Source organism: Candoia aspera, chromosome 10 (genome assembly GCF_035149785.1).
Source record: "Candoia aspera isolate rCanAsp1 chromosome 10, rCanAsp1.hap2, whole genome shotgun sequence".
In the NCBI taxonomy this organism is placed as follows: Eukaryota; Metazoa; Chordata; class Lepidosauria; order Squamata; family Boidae; genus Candoia; species Candoia aspera.
In genome coordinates, this window is record NC_086162.1 from 5,718,668 (window position 1) to 5,734,506 (window position 15,839).

The 15,839-nt window shown below is 42.7% G+C and overlaps 1 protein-coding gene across 2 annotated transcripts in view; it reads right to left on the minus strand.

The window, feature by feature from the left end:
* The window catches only part of NFYC (nuclear transcription factor Y subunit gamma), a 53,183-nt gene extending 37,773 nt beyond the window's left edge, over positions 1–15,410 (minus strand). Inside the window, exon 1 of one of the 2 annotated variants that reach the window (XM_063311643.1) lies at positions 15,234–15,410. The gene's annotated coding sequence lies outside the window, so the exon portion shown is untranslated. Of the gene's footprint in view, positions 1–7,417; positions 7,680–15,233 lie in introns of those variants that run through there. The other variant, XM_063311644.1, reaches the window with a different exon arrangement.
* Between the last annotated feature and the right edge of the window lie 429 nt (positions 15,411–15,839).

The window sequence follows — 15,839 nt, forward strand, 5'->3', positions numbered from 1 at the left end:
GGAAGGGACAAGAGCTCCGCATCCAGAGAAGCACCACAGTTACTTGAGGGTTGCTCACAAACCTGCCAGTAAATTATTTCTACTACTACTACTATTAGATTTTTATCCCACCTTTTGTTATATATATATAACTCAATGTGGAAAACATACCTAATACTCCTGTCTCCTCTTTTCCCCGCAGCAACAGCCCTGCGAGGTGGGTTGGGTTGAGAGGGTGTGGCTGGCGCAAGGTCACCCAGCCGGCTTTCGTGCCTAAGGGAACTTATTTATATGCTTGTAAACCTGATCATACCCCTGACCACTTTGACAACAGTTTATATCCACACTATGGCACAAGATTGGCTATTGACATAAACATACAGATAGTCCTCATTTAGTGACCACAATTGGGACCAGCAACTTGGTTAAGTGAGGCGGTCACTAAGTGAAACTATGACTGTGCATACAATCTTACTTCAACTAATCTTACTTCAACTTTCCTTTTCTTTATGGACCTGCAAAGGTTGTAAATGCAAGGATTGGTTGTAAAGTTACTTTTTCATCAGCTTCATAACTGAGTGGTCACTTTATTTATTTATCTATCTATCTATCTATCTATCTATCTATTTATTTAATTTATCGCCGCCCATCTCCCAAAAGGGACTCTGGGTGGTTTACAAGGCAGTTGCTAAATGAGGACTGCGTGTAATTGAAAGAAGGTCTACAGCCCTATCTGTCACCTTACTAAAATAATCAGATGCTTTCCTCCACAAAATTCAGACTTGCCATAATTTCTGGGCAGCGAAAGAGGTTCAATTATCTCAGTTCTCATGGTTGCACAGAGGAGTTGGAGAACCTGCTTGGAAGAAGCTATGTTAGCAGCAAGAGCCAGAATTAACTCTGATAGCACAACCTACTTCTTACCAGATTAATGAAGCAGACCAAGAATGGGGGCACCTATGAGTGCTTCTGAAAATCAACTTTGTTCTCAGCACATCTATTTTGAGCTCAGAACCTACGCTGCTTTGTTGTGGAGTTCAGCTGAAATAATATCCACTGCTGATTTAAATTGTCTCTATCAAGCCCAACCCGCATATGTTTCTGATATGATGGGTGAGTACCTCCCCAAATTTAACAATGCATGCCAAGAAGAATCATCAATTTTTCCACTTTTCAGATCAGTATCTGAATCTTTAAATGAATAAATATTGAATAAATATATCTGTGGCTCATGAGAAAGTCTCCTTTTCACCAGCTTACTCTAAGCGTTCACAATCCACATTTTGAATAAGGTGAATGAGCACAATAGATTTGTGCCACACAAAATTAACTGAACTTAACATAACCCATTCCTGCACAAAATTTAATATTAGATTCCTACATAACATTTTCCCACTACAAGGTTTTTTTCAGGGTGCAAGTGAACAGAAAAGCTATATGCCAGATAGGACCAGCAAGCAACAATGTTCCAGAAGAAAGGTGGTCAAGCTGGATGCCAAAGAAAAAATGACCTTTTCTTTATAACCCACCTCAATCACCAGCCATTTGGAAAATGCTTCACTTGCTAGTTTTAAAAAGTAATGTATTAAGAGAGGAGTAAAACATATTGGCATTGCTATTTCCATCAATTATTGTACTTGCCTTTAAACAAAACAGTTCAAGGACATATTTAAAAATGGTACTTTAAAAGTTAAACATTTACTTAGACTGATTTTGTTAAAGGCTTCACTATACTACATTAGATTTTCCTACTTACCTACAGGTTTTCCTTGGCAAGCAAGGTACTTTCCAAGTGCAGAATCACTTCTGCTGTATTGTACTTCAGAGCCATTATTAAGGGCAGGTTCAAGAGGTCAGAGATGGCATAAGACAGACCACACATTTTGAGATTCTACTCTGAAGGCTCTGGGTATTATCAATTAAACTAATAATAATTCTGATACACAGTAAACTTCAGTCTCCAGAAACTGATCCTAGTCCAATCGGCACCTGCTCTTAGCCTTGCAACCTTCAATGCTACTAAAAGATGTTCAGTTTTGGAGATACTAAAAAAACTATTAAACCAGTCACTTTGGGCACTTAAAAATACAGACGGGCACAATATACATTTCTAAAATTTACAACGAAGAACAGCCCAACTTCCAAATATGGAACAGTTCATGAGCCCGTGGCAGAGCATGAAGGAGTGAGGTAGCAATCCTCATAATTTCATAATAGGCTTGAGAAAGAATATCATATGACTGGTCCATTATGAAACACTGCCATCCTATCATTTCAGGAAACATGGAAACAAGAATGAGGGGATTATCTTAATTCTTCCCATTCACTAAATTACAATTCCCAGGGATCCTGGGAATGGGAAGCAGGTTCATAAACATCATTTATTAATGTGTAATCACCAAGACAGTTCACAAGATTGTGACTGAAAAGAGAATAAAGACTCTGACTCATATCCATCTTCCCAAACTAACTGCCATGCAAACGTACTGCCGCGGTATCAGAATTCTCATCCCAGGAACTGCTGCCTGAGGCACATGCAAGGTGGGATGGGATGTTGCAATGAACTTTGGAACAGGAAGAAGTCCAGCAAAATACGTAAAACTTCTTTGCCTTTCCCTTCTAAATTTTCCCACAGACTTCAGTACAAAAGAATTTAGCGGCAAATACAAAACGCGGCAAGCTTGTAAAATAAGGCCATGGCCATGTAATACTATTCTGCCTTTAGCACATTCTTGAGTTGTTAGCCAGGGAGTTAACTCATTCTATTTTCAAGGGCAAAGTTACAATCCTTAAGCACTTTCCTAATGATCCAGTTCTAATACAAGACACCTTTTAAACCTGTGCCACTCCTAGATGTGACAGGTAATCTGCTGCTCTGGAACTATTAGGAAGCCGGCTGTATACGCATTCTGTGACCTACACCTTGACCATCCTTGTTCTCTATCAAGAACCCTATGATCCAACACCTTCACTTTTAAGTCATATTCAAAAAGCAGATTGCTTTATAGAAGCTACAAAACAGCACATGAAAGTTTTGAACTAACAAGAACACTTTTCATCCAATATCCCATTTAAAGGCAGCTAGTTCTTGGTTCCTCAGGAACTTCAAGGAACATAGGATAGAGTTCATTTTCTGTTTGCAGTTTCAGTTTCTGCAAGGGCTGTGGTATCAGGCATGCTCCAAGCACCACCCTCAACAAATCTAGATTTTCTCAGCTTTTAAGATCTTGTTAAGCATTATCTATATTCTGTTATCTGATAAACCATGATCCCCAAAGGTGGTAGAAGGTGTGTGTTTTTATTCTAATACAAACCAGTTTAGATGCACTGGCTAGATTTAACTTAGCACTAAGCCAAGGTGTGTTTCAACCAGGGATGACTATAGAAGGGTTTATACATGTTATGGCATAAATCTTGGTATACAAACCACTATACCTGGGTTCACACATTATGCTAAATTATGGCTTACAGGTAGCCCTCGACTCATGACCATTCATTTAGTGACAGTTTGAAGTTACAATGGCGCTGGAAAAAGTGATTTGCGACTGGTCCTCGCACTAACAACCGTTGCTGCGTCCCTGCAGTTGCACGATCAACATTCAGGCACTTGGCAACCGGCATGTATTTACAATGGTTGCAGCATCCCAGGGTCACGTGATCGCCATTTGTGACCTTCCCAGCCAGCTTCCAACAAGCAAAGTCAATGGGGGAAATTGGATTCACTTAACAACCAAGTGATTCACTTAACGCTTGCGGTGATTTGCTTAACAACCATGGCAAAAAAGCTCATAAAATCAGGCACAACTCACTTAATGACCGCCTCACTTAGCGAGGGAAGTTCCGGTCTCAATTGTGGTCGTAAGTCAAGGACTACCTGTAATAGAACATACAATTCCAGACACATTGCATGTGTGTGGGGCAAATCTTATTTGAACCACCACAGCTGTTATACATTAACAACTTTAATACCTAAAGTTGCAAATACTTTTGGCTACTAACTTGCTCAAATAAAAGGATAAGAAAAACTCAAAAGCATTGGTAGGTTTCTAGATTTGGATCCTTATCTCACATATTATATAATATGCAATAGTCTGATTTCATTTCCAGATCATAAATGTGAGCTAGCCCTCTTGATTGTTCATTTATTTCTAAACTGTGAGTCCCATAAGAAGATAGAAAAGCATTTAAGCTGGAGGGAAAACATAATTAAGATTCCACCTAATTACAGTAAAAATTCCGAAGAACAGTCATTGGTTTTACACATTGTGCTAAACCATAGCATTTTACATATCGTTTATTGAACAAACTATAAGCAGCTGATTGATATAACACTAAGCTAAAAACTTCAATTTACTAACAAAAGTGGTGGCTTAGATCATGTATCATGCTAAGCCAAGACTCAGAAAAAATATAGCTTAACATAATTGTATGAATCCAGTCATATCATAGTTGTGTTCACAGATCATACTAAATCATAACCATGGTTAACAAAACATAGCATCTAAGTTATCATACTGTTTACTGTGCTGGAAAAGGGAACCAAGTGAAAGTAATTCAACAGACACATGATTGTGGTACTTGAAAATAAACCAAAATTTACAGGTTGTTTCACAAGGCCTATGCAAATCTGTCAACATTCAAGCATGCATGTAAGACCCTAATTAGAGTGCTGAACAGATAAAATATGAAAGCAAAAATGATGGATTTTGTTTGGAAAAGTACAAGCCACAGTTTGGGGCCTAACTATGGCACAAATTGGCAGGGAGGAAAAAATACCAACAAAATTGTATTGCAAGCCAGCTTGTTTGCCATTAGTAATAATACCCATAATAACATACCTAAAAGCTGCTACTGAAACCAAGCCATTTGACAGAAATAATCATAAATGCCTAGAAACAACATCAGAGAGAATAGGGTAAACACAATTTTTGAAAACTGGAACAACAGGATGGAAGCAACAAGGTCTTACAAACTGTGGCTAGGTTTGGTTTTGGCTTAGCGCATGTTATGAACCGAGGTACTATGGCTGATAACATATGGATCATGCACTAGTGTTTTGTCTGTATGTGCAAGTTGATCTTCTGGTTTCCTAACAGACCTGGAGGTTCACCTGTTTGCATGAAGAAAAGGCACTATACTTTATGGGTGGCAATGTGATTTTATCAATCCTGTCAAATCTGGAACTACCACTTGCAAAACAAAAAACAAAAACAAAACAAAACAAACAAACAAAGGAATAAGCTTCTACATGCAATCAGACTATACCAGAAGTAAAATCCAAAAGGAAACTCAACCATGTAATACCCACTGAAATACACATTTGACTTGCACAGTTCCCATTAGTCCAAAGATGCATATGCAAAGTTTCAGCTGGCTGTGCCTCTATTTTTTATATTATGAACAATAATGCATAACTTTTTTTTCCAAAACCTAAATGGCAAATGGGAGACCTGGACATACTGTTAGAGCTCTTACAATACTTTACTGAAAGATGCTATTAGGAGTACAACATTTGTTTTTAAGACCACTCCAGCAAAGGGATATTTCCTGAAAATGCAAAGGAAGAAAGAAGAACTAAACTGAACAGCCATCAGTCCCACAAAAAGCAGAACGGGTGGAGGAAAGGAGATGAACCTGCTTCCTGCTCCCTTCAGCAAGTCAGGTGGGTGCCAAGGCCACCTCTGAGCTACTATGATGGGTAGAGTCCTGATCATTAACTGAAAGCCATTATAAACCTTTACTTGGTAGTCAGTATTTGGTGAAATATACTCCCAGGAGGCATTCCTTCATTATGACTGTGCTTAATAATCACAGAATAGATTTTGTATGATTAAATCATGTTCTCACACATTACACCTTTCAAGGAAAAGGAACAGATAACATATTCTGAACTTTCAAAATGTTGCTCACAAGGCCAGCAAATGAAGGTTATGCATGAGAGAAAGGCAGAAAGGCATAAATCCAGGACCTGTCATTTTTCTGGATTTCCGGGGAGCTAAAAGATTCTAGCCTCTTGAACCCTTTGAGAACAGGATAATAGTGGGGCCCAGAAGACAGAGGGGAAAGCAGTTCAAAGCTCTTTATTAAAATGGCTTTCGTTTCAGCTTTTCATGGTATTCATAGCAGTAACCACTTTCTCAGATACTACAAACCCCCGTTTCTTCCTTCCAACTGATTCCTTTCACCAGCTTCAAATAGCATAAACAAACTTCGTCCTTCAACAGTTAACTCAGAGAAGCTGTGCTTCAAGGTCACTCTTGCTTGCAAAGGCAGGCCTTGCTTCAGCAACTTTTACTGCAATACTATTCCACCGAAGGGGAAGGGAAAAAATGTAAAGAACTCAGGTGTAACTCTTTACTTAAGGCAAACAGGTAAGCCCTTTGCTATGAAAGCATTCCAGAGTGCACTTATTCACCTTAATCCATTAAAGGATGAGACATCTCAATAGCAGGAACATTCCAGTGACCTTTATCATTAATTGCAGTTTTAAAAAAAAAACCCTAAGTATTCTTATACTTATGAAAGGTTACAGCAAGTTAGGAGAAGAGATTCAAGTCTTCAGGTATTCACCCTAAGCTCTTCTTCAGTGGTCTGAAGGACAGACTTTTCTTACTTAAAGTAGATATGGGACAGAAACTACCAGGGAACAGCTGAGCTCCTTCCCTCCAGCATTCCAAAACCAACACAGCGTAGCTACTACAAAGGTCTAAAGACCCTCACATCTGGAAACTAGCTTTATGACAGGTAACATACTGTTATGACTCATGCTGCTTAAAAAATGTGTGATTTTAAGAAATAACTCTTCCCCTCCTGCAGTCCCATCAGTCAAGCTACATAATATTGGGATGTGGGTGGAGACAAGGAGGAAAAAGGAGTGACAGACGAAACAGATGTCAATATCTGGCTGTTACAAACAGGTGGCATTGAATTCAGATGTACAAATACATCAGCCCAAAGTCTTTGTATTAAAATGGGACATGGCATGGGCCAAGTCAATGCCACCCCCACCCACCCCCCAAACTTGTTGCCAATGTTGTATTCCCTAAAATCAAGAGGGAAGCTGAAGGACTCTCCGCTTACATTTTTGGCCTCCTATAAAAGCTTCAGTGCGTTTCAAGAAAGACAAATTACTAGGAAGTGGGTGGGAGAAGAGTTCCAGACTTTCGACCCTGATTTTACACAAAAAGATTATGCATCTCTGTACACATTTCTCTCATATTTCACAGCTATAAAAAATGGGAGGGGGGAGAGAAGTGGGGTTGGGGACAAGCCAAGGACGGCAAGGTAAAATAGGTGCTCCCTAAGGTTTCCAGTGAATGCCAAGGGGCCATTTTCAGAGACAGTTTCAACTTATCTGCACTTTTGGGTGTTATGACTACTCCAAGGATTGCTACATGAGGAAAAAAAAACAAAACGAAAGCAATACAAAAAAACTTACCAGGGAGAGCGTTAATTTTACAGGCAGCTAATTATCCCTCCTCTGACAGAGCTAAATGAGCCATTTCTAGTCCATCTCCACAAAAGGGAGAGAGAGACGTGGAGGAAGAGGAAACAAAGGCAGCAGGAGCAGCAGGCAAGGCTGTCTGGAGTGTCCACTGTGGTACAAAACTGAACAGCTGCCCTCCCAAACTATTCGCCATTTTTCTTTGTCTTTCAGCTGACCCCTGCCTCAGTGCAAAACTCCCAGAGACTCCAATGAGACACGGTGCAGCCTCCTTCCACTTTAACGGTGAAAGACATTCAATCTAGCCTGCTATTTGACACCAAACCGCCCTCGGCCGGCCCCTCATTGGCTGGGCGCCCTCGTCGCGGAAGATCCCCGGGCCCGGATTGGCTGCCCCGCTCATCACTCACCCCCTGTGTACACTTCCTGTTTTAAAGTTACCTTGAGAGGCGGCGCAGGGGTCAGACGCGGAGACTCCGAGCCAGGAGCAACTTATGTAAAAGGCGGACCTCGCGAGGCACAGGCGCCCGGCGGGCACGCGACATCAAGCCGGGGCCCGCGGGCAATGCGCGGCCGGCGGGAGGGGCGGGGAGGGAAAGGCAGAGATGCGGGTGGACGAGGCGATCTTGGCGGTGCTGACCCTCCGAGTTTTGGGGGTTTTTTAAAAAAGCAAAAAAAAACCGACCCAGGCTCCATTTTTGCAGGCGGGCTTGGGAGCACCGCGACTGGTCCCGCGGGCTGTCCGTGAGAGGGCAGCTTCGCTTTAGAAGCAGCGAAACGCTTGCAATGCTACAGTGAATACTCCTTTACTCGCGAGCAAGGAAGTGGGGGCAGGACCTTGGCGTCCCGGGGTTTGATTTTCAGAGCCTCGTCTCCCCACCGCGAATAATGGGGACAAGAATTCAGGCGGGGGGGGAGGTTGCAAATGCTCAGCCTCCCTCCTCCCCGCCTTCAAAGCGGTCTTCTGGTGACCTTAGGGGCTCCCGGGATTCGCTCGCCGGTTCTCTTCTTGCATCAGCAGTTCGGTCCAGTGGTGGAAACCCGGCCGATTGCTTGGGTGAGGACAACCTGGCAAAGCCCTCGCATTCCCAAGCACGTTTGTCTTGCTTAAATTGCAAGCAGGACGGTTATGTTCCTATCCATTGGCGAGGCCAAGTTAAAACCAGGGATGGGCTGGCAAAAGGAGAGAGGGAAGAGGGAAGGGGGCAGGACCAGTAGAGAGAAACAGAAAGGACGGAAGAGAGGCGAAGTCGGAGGAGAGTGCCGGCAGAGTCCCCAAGGGTAGCTTTAAGGCTTCACTCATCTCAGAGCTCTTCCCAACAATCCTGAGGGCTTGAAACTTAGTATTTCTCAACCTTGGCCACTTGAAGATGTGTGGACTTCAACTCCCAGAATTCCCCATCCAGTATGGCTGGCTTGGGAATTCTGAGAGTTGAAGTCCACACATCTTCAAGTTGTCAAGGTTGAGAAACACTGAAACGTAGGCTTTCCTTTACAAGCTAAAAGGTTAAGGATTTTAAATGTTTTGCCAAATGCCAGATTCCTTGCTCCGGCACTAGCCTCAGAATTGCAAAGTATTCAAACCCATTTGGAACATAAACAGAAGGCATGCATACATGTTATACACAAAATGCCCTGAGATTAAAGTATTTTAAGTAGGTCCTTTAGGCTGTAATTTAAAAACAAGATTGAGGAAAAAGAAACATCTCAGAAAAGTCAGGTGATTTACATTAACCTGTGTTTTAAAATGTATCTACATTTTTTTTTAAAAAAAAATAGGTAAATATAAATATCCTGAATATTATTATATCAGCAGTACAGTCTCTACATTAACTTCTCCAACCTTACAGCCCCAGAAGTGTTGAACTACAACTCCTAGTATCCCAAGTCAGCAAGGGTTTGAGGAGACTGTTCTAAACTAAATAACTGTCTAGCAGATTCTCCTTAAAAAAGGAAGTTCTAAGTTAGTGAAGAACAAATATAAAAAAAATATGTAAAATTATACTCTCTAATTTATCAGGCTGAGAAAAAAAACTGGTTTGTCCAGTAATTATGAAATCATATCTGTTAGACCACGACATGCCTATCATATTTCCCTTTTGTTTATAAATACATGTTTTGAGAAAGGGACTGAAAGAAGGCAGAGAGAAACTAAAAAGCGCAATCAGCAGGAAATAAAACCCCAATGTAGTTTCCTGTTTCATACTTAACCTATTTTGCCTGGCTGCTGGTCAGAAGATCCCAAATGTAAATATTTTAAAGTCATGTGATGTAAAGAAAATGCATAGAACATGCAATGCAAAAAAGAACTACTGGTTTTCAGAATAGAATTTTAAAACAGCTTTTTACTACTTTCTGATTTATACCAATTTAATTTAAACCATTTAAGTGGCATAGTTTTCCTGTCAGTTGGAAACTACGTTGTGCAGATCCAACTGTAGTTCAGAACCATAATTTTGAAATGATATTATGCAACTCCTCAAAATATTTTGTAGTCTGGAAGTCAGCTAAATCATAACAAAACCTCAACAGAAGTTTGAAAAGGCATTTTGTAAAGTTCATAATACGGGCAGCAAACAAATATGTCGTCATAACTTTCTCTTCAATCAATTTATACAAACAAACCCAGTTTTGCCCAACACTAAAGTTTCCAAATTGTTTTAGTGAACAAACTCAACTTGGAATATAAAATGGAAAAGTGCCATAACTGGATGGGGGGAGGCAGTCCAAGACTCATGCCAGGAGAGTCTTCCTGCATTTCAGTCACAAACAGTTACCAGGAAACAGAGAATACCAGGTTTCAAGGAAGGAGCACTATAGAAACTACGCACAGGAGAAAAACAGTTCACCAAAAAAAAAAAAACAGGGAGAAAGTGAATATCCTACCTTTGTATTTGTGTGAATAATTAGAAAGAAACATTGACTAATCTTTTTATTTCAGTGTTTTTCAAACTTGGTAACTTTTAAGATGTGTGGACTTCAGTTCCCAGAATAACCCAGCCAGCATGCTGGCTGGGGAATTCTGGGAGTTGAAGTCCACACATCTTAGAGTTGCCAAGGTTGAGAAACGCTGCTTTATTTGCTCCAGAGGGTTTATGTCCAGTCCAAATAAGCAGCTGAAGAGACTCTCTTGTCATACTATCAGCGGCCACATTTGTATAAGAGGTTTTCTGAACCTCAATCATTTCCAAGTCAGGAGGAAGGCAACCCCACCTTTGGATCAAAAGTTTGTTGGAATAAATAATGCAGTGACACAATGCAGACGCAACTAAGTATGTTGCCAGACCTGGAAGAGGTCTGGAAAATTCAAGACTTTCTTCAGCATTCCATGGTGCCTATAACCTGACCTGACCCACTGTGCGTGTGTCTGTGTAATATTTCTTTAATTATTTAAAAAAGGAGTGACAGCATGCCAGCTACTGCAAAGAAGGCTGGGATGCTGTTAGATAGCCCTGACAGTAGCCATGAGCTACTTCAATCAACTAGCATCAGAAGATAAGCCCCTTCCCTGTGGTCCATCCCAAACTGAGCTACGCACATTGTACAAATACGTTCCTCGTCTTCTTGATGTTCAACAGCACCCTCGTGTTCCCAGCCAAACTGGCCTACTTGATCTCCAGGCTATTATCTAGTCCCACTTTCCTGGTCCTCCTTTGCTTGTGCCAGAATCAGCACTTCGCTGTAACCTGTGTTGGTGCTTAATCACACCCTGACATACGCTTCCTCTTGAAATTCCTCAAGCTTTTAAAATGAGCTTTGCACCTCCTGCTTTTAAAGACTTGAGAGATAAGTGGTTGGTGGCTTAAAGACACTCTCTCTGCCTTTTAGTTTTCCTCTTGTATCTTCTATTTTTTGTATTTTTATAACAGTTGTTTATGATTTTTTATTTGTAAGCCGCCCAGAGACACTTTTATAGTGAGATGGACGGTGTAGAAATTTAATAAATAATAAGATCAAGAGTTTATATTCTGTTTAAATATCATTTCAAGTTCTCTAATAGCAGATGAAAAAAGGTTGAAATGAGCTAGACAGCCAGACATTTGGAGGGTGGTAATATTTCAATAAACTGTCCAAGTTAGCAAATATTATCAGTGAACAATGGAATAAGTGAAGATACACTGAACAATTGCTTACCTAATATCTATTTTTCAAGCGGACTGGATTTTTAAACACTTGTGAGAATTATGGACATAGAACACTAACATTAACAGGAAAATCCTTTTGAAAAAGAAGCATATTACTGTAGCAGATCACAGTAGCTTGTTCAGATAACCATAGTGCTGACTACTCTACATAATTGTAATGCTTAAAGGTATTTAAGGCTCATAACACTTTGCAAGATTGTACACTAATAATAATAACAGAGAGCCAGTTGGGTGCAGAGGTTAAGGCACCAGGCTAGAAACCAGGAGACCAAGAGTTCTAGTCCCGCCTTAGGCACAAAGTCAGCTGGGTAACCCTGGGCCAGTCATTCTCTCTTAACCCCAGGAATGAGGCAATGGCAAACCACTTCCAAAAAACCTTGCCAAGACGACTTGTCCAGGCAGTCTCCGAGAATCAGACACAACTGAACAGATTTAAAAAAACCCACTAATAATGGTCACAGGGAAAGCAGAATGAACTTTGAAAGTGATATGACCAGGCCAAGGTACAGTTTAAAGTTATGGGCACAACTGTTGATATTGCTGTGGCTCTGGACCACGCTGTAAAAATAAAGCTCTCCATGTGGAAGGCAGCATACCAGACACATACAAGCCCCAACAAGGTGTGCTGCAGTGAGTGCCAGGAGACACTACTAGTGTCAGGAACATCCACAGCCTTTTCTCCATCCTGATAAACTGTTCTGCCCTGATGCAAAACAAAAGACAAATAGCAAGCAATTTGGTCTACAGCCAAGATCTAACTTTACTTTTAAAGGAGGAGGATGGAGAACTGGAACAGATCAGGAGAAGTGCTTATGGAAAGAGGTAGAAATGGAATGAAGGGAAAAAACCAAAAGGAAGGAACCTGCTAGAAAATGACATGCACTCGCATGAATGTGAAAGAGAAAGCAGAGGAGGGTTGAAGAAAAAGGCTCTTGAATTAGGATACAAAACAATGTATGCCTACTTGGAAATAAATCTCATATAGGTTTAACTGTAAGTAGTATATAACTGTGTTAAGAAGACAAAACTTAGTTATGAAGGGGGAAAACTCCAAACAGGACGTGACAATCTTTTGATCCAGCACCATCATTTCTTGAAGCCTGTATCCACTCCAGTATCACATTGTTTGCCATTATTTGTATTATAAGACTTAGTGAGACATAATAATTATAGGGACGTGGTGGCGCTGCGGGCTAAACCGCTGAGCTGCTGAGCTTGCTGATTGGAAGGTTGGCGGTTCAAATCCGCGTGACGGGGTGAGCTCCCGTTGCCAGTCCCAGCTCCTGCCAACCTAGCAGTTCGAAAACATGCAAATGTGAGTTGATTAATAGGCACTGCTTCGGCGGGCAGGTAACAGCGTTCCGTGTAGTCATGCCGGCCACATGTCCACGGAAGTGTCTACGGACAGACGCCGGCTCTTCGGCTTTGAAACGGAGATGAGCACTGCCCCCTAGAGTCGGACACGACTTACCTAAGACATAACTACAAGAGCTGGAATGGTGTAAAGGTTGAGTTGTTGGGATTAGAACTGGGGAGATCTAGTCTAGTCCACTCTCAGCTACAGCAGTCTATAGGGTGACTTTGGGCCAATTACTGTCTGTCAACCCAGCCAACCCCACAGGGCTGTTGTGGGGAAAACCAGAAGAACAAATGCTATGCTGACCACCCTGAGTGAAAGACAGGATATAAATCCAATAAGTAAATAAATACCAGAACTGGACAAACATGCTGATACATGTGATCAAGGTACCTCCCCTGCCAGGTAAGTACGCTGATACATGATGCTGTTCCATTGCTCCCACCTGACTCCTCCTGCAAGTGAAAGTGGCTAAACAAACCAGGAAAATATCAACACTGGTTAATCATTAGTTTGAAAATAGAATCCTGTCTTAATAAGCCAGAATCGTAACTCAAGAGTTGATTCTTAGCTTATGATGCTGGATATTTAGGAGAGCAAGTCAGGGATCCAGCACGTGTCACACTAAACAACCTACAGATGAAGGCTTCCCACAATTTTTAGCCAGGAAACAAGTGAGAGCAGTCAAACCCTGTTCATTTCCAGTAAGCCAGAATTTTGAACCATAGCCTACTGTGACATGTGATCCTGATCCAAGACTTACTGAAATGCAACCACTAAAAATCTAACCAAATAACCTACTGAATCCTATTCTACAGGGGGGAAAAAAGGCTTTAGACAACTAACAGAGATCCACAGTAAGGAGAGACCAAGTTGCCAATGATTGTGCTAAGGAAAACTAGAAAGTCTTGTGGAAAAATAAGAAATGGGGGCAGCTGAATAAATCCCTATGATATAAAGATAAACCTTCCCAATAATAAACTCTTCAGAAGGTCCTGCAGCAACAAAAAAAGACCTCCCAGAACAGGAAGCACTGGAGGTTGTGTTCTTGGACTGAACTACCAAAAAGAGAGACGGAATGCCTAAGAGAAGGATGATAGAGGAAGCCTCTACTATATGCCAGTGTTTCTCAACCGTGGCCACTTCAAGACATGTGGACTTCAACTCCCAGAATTCCCCAGCATAGTTGCAATTTAGAAAGTTAATTTTAAGAAGCAACAGCTGTGAGACAACCATGGAAGCCAACAGACAATGATCAATATATAATCAAGGCAAACAGCTAGGAAACAAGAGAACAAAGCATCAATCTCAACATACTCGCATCACAATTAACTCAGGGGAAAAGGACAAGCTTTGTCTGGGCCTTCAAAGGTAGTTTTAATTCCCCCGAGAAGCAATTCTTTACGGGCGAAATCAGGGTTCTATTGCCACTTGCCACTGGCATTGCTCCCAATTTCTGAAATGATCATTGCTTTTCCAAAAGAAAAACACGATATAAACCATTTTCAACCCTGATCAGGATGTAACTACAGGAACTGGGGCGATGAAGCCCAGAGAAGGCTTAAATAGCTTTCTTTCTTTTTTTTTTTGCTTTTTAAACATCCGCCTTTTAGTCCCAACTACAGCCATAGAAAGGAGGAGCCACTGAGAGCCGGCCACGAGCCTGGGCTCTTCCGGGAAGTGTAGTCTGGGAGTTGTGTGTGGACTTCAACTCCCAGTCCGAGGTTTGACCCGCAACACCAGTTCTTCCTGAGAGCCATGCAATTCCGAGAGGTGAAGCCACACTTGGCCTTCCTCTTAAGAGGACACACGTACTGTGTTTGCACAAGCTGGCCATGGTTAAATGAACCACGGTTTTCTGAATTAACCACATCACTAGCCAGAATTCGGCCCCTTTCCAAGCGGTTTAGAACCCAAACCTCGAGCAATTCAGGTTCCTTCCGCTTAGCTTAAGCCCCGCCCCGCCGGCCTCTCTGCTCTCCTCTATGGGAAGTTACCCAGGGTGACAAGCCCCGCCCCTTCCGATCTGCGCCTCGGGCCTGAGAGAGGGAGGGCCGGGAAAAAAAGGCTCTTTCCGTTGCACGCTGTTTCCTCCACGGTCCGCACGCAACCTTTACCCAATGGCCTAATGACAGTTCCGCCCATTCGTCTCCCCCGACGGCGGCCAATCAGGAACGACAGCGGGGGGCCGCTGCAACCAATCAGAAGGACGGGCAGGGTGAATGGCGGCGACGGGAGAAGGGGGAAGGGAAAGAGAAGTCCAACCGCCGCTCCACCGCGGAGCTTCCTTCGCCTTTCTTTAACTCACCGGCCTGATCCGAGTCCGTGGCTCCCGTTGCGCGTCGGCTGCAGCGGAGAGTGCTAGTGCTTTAGCCGCAGCTCGGGCGCTTCCCACCGAAACGAGCGGGAGGGGGCGGGGACGTGAGGGAACGGAGCGAGCGCGAAGTGGCGGTGAAACAAGATGGCGGCGGGGCCGAGTCTGAGGGAACGGCAGGCCCCGCCCCTTTCCCTCTGTTCGTGACTTTTCCTTAATACGCAGGCGCGAGGCTTGGAGCGCTTTGACTCCCCCTCCAGTCCCTCGGAAGCGCACGTTTTCGCGACAATTCACAAAAGGCCGAGATTTTTTTTTCTTGCAGCAGCAGGAGGGAGTTGCTTGCTCTGCAGAATTCTGGGAAGTGTAGTTTGGGCTGACGCGGACGACGAACGCTGGCGCGGGGCGCGGGCCCGCAGATACAGAAGCTGAACTCGGCGGACGGTGTTGCTGCTGGCCGCAGAGTTGCTGTCAAGAGGCTCCCCGAAAGCCTGACCGGGGAACGAGCGGCTGCGTGGCACTGATCTCCTTCGCCTGCTAGTTTGCCGTGGGAGGTGGGAGGACAGCTTACAGGCAGTCCTTGCTTAACGACCACAATTGGGA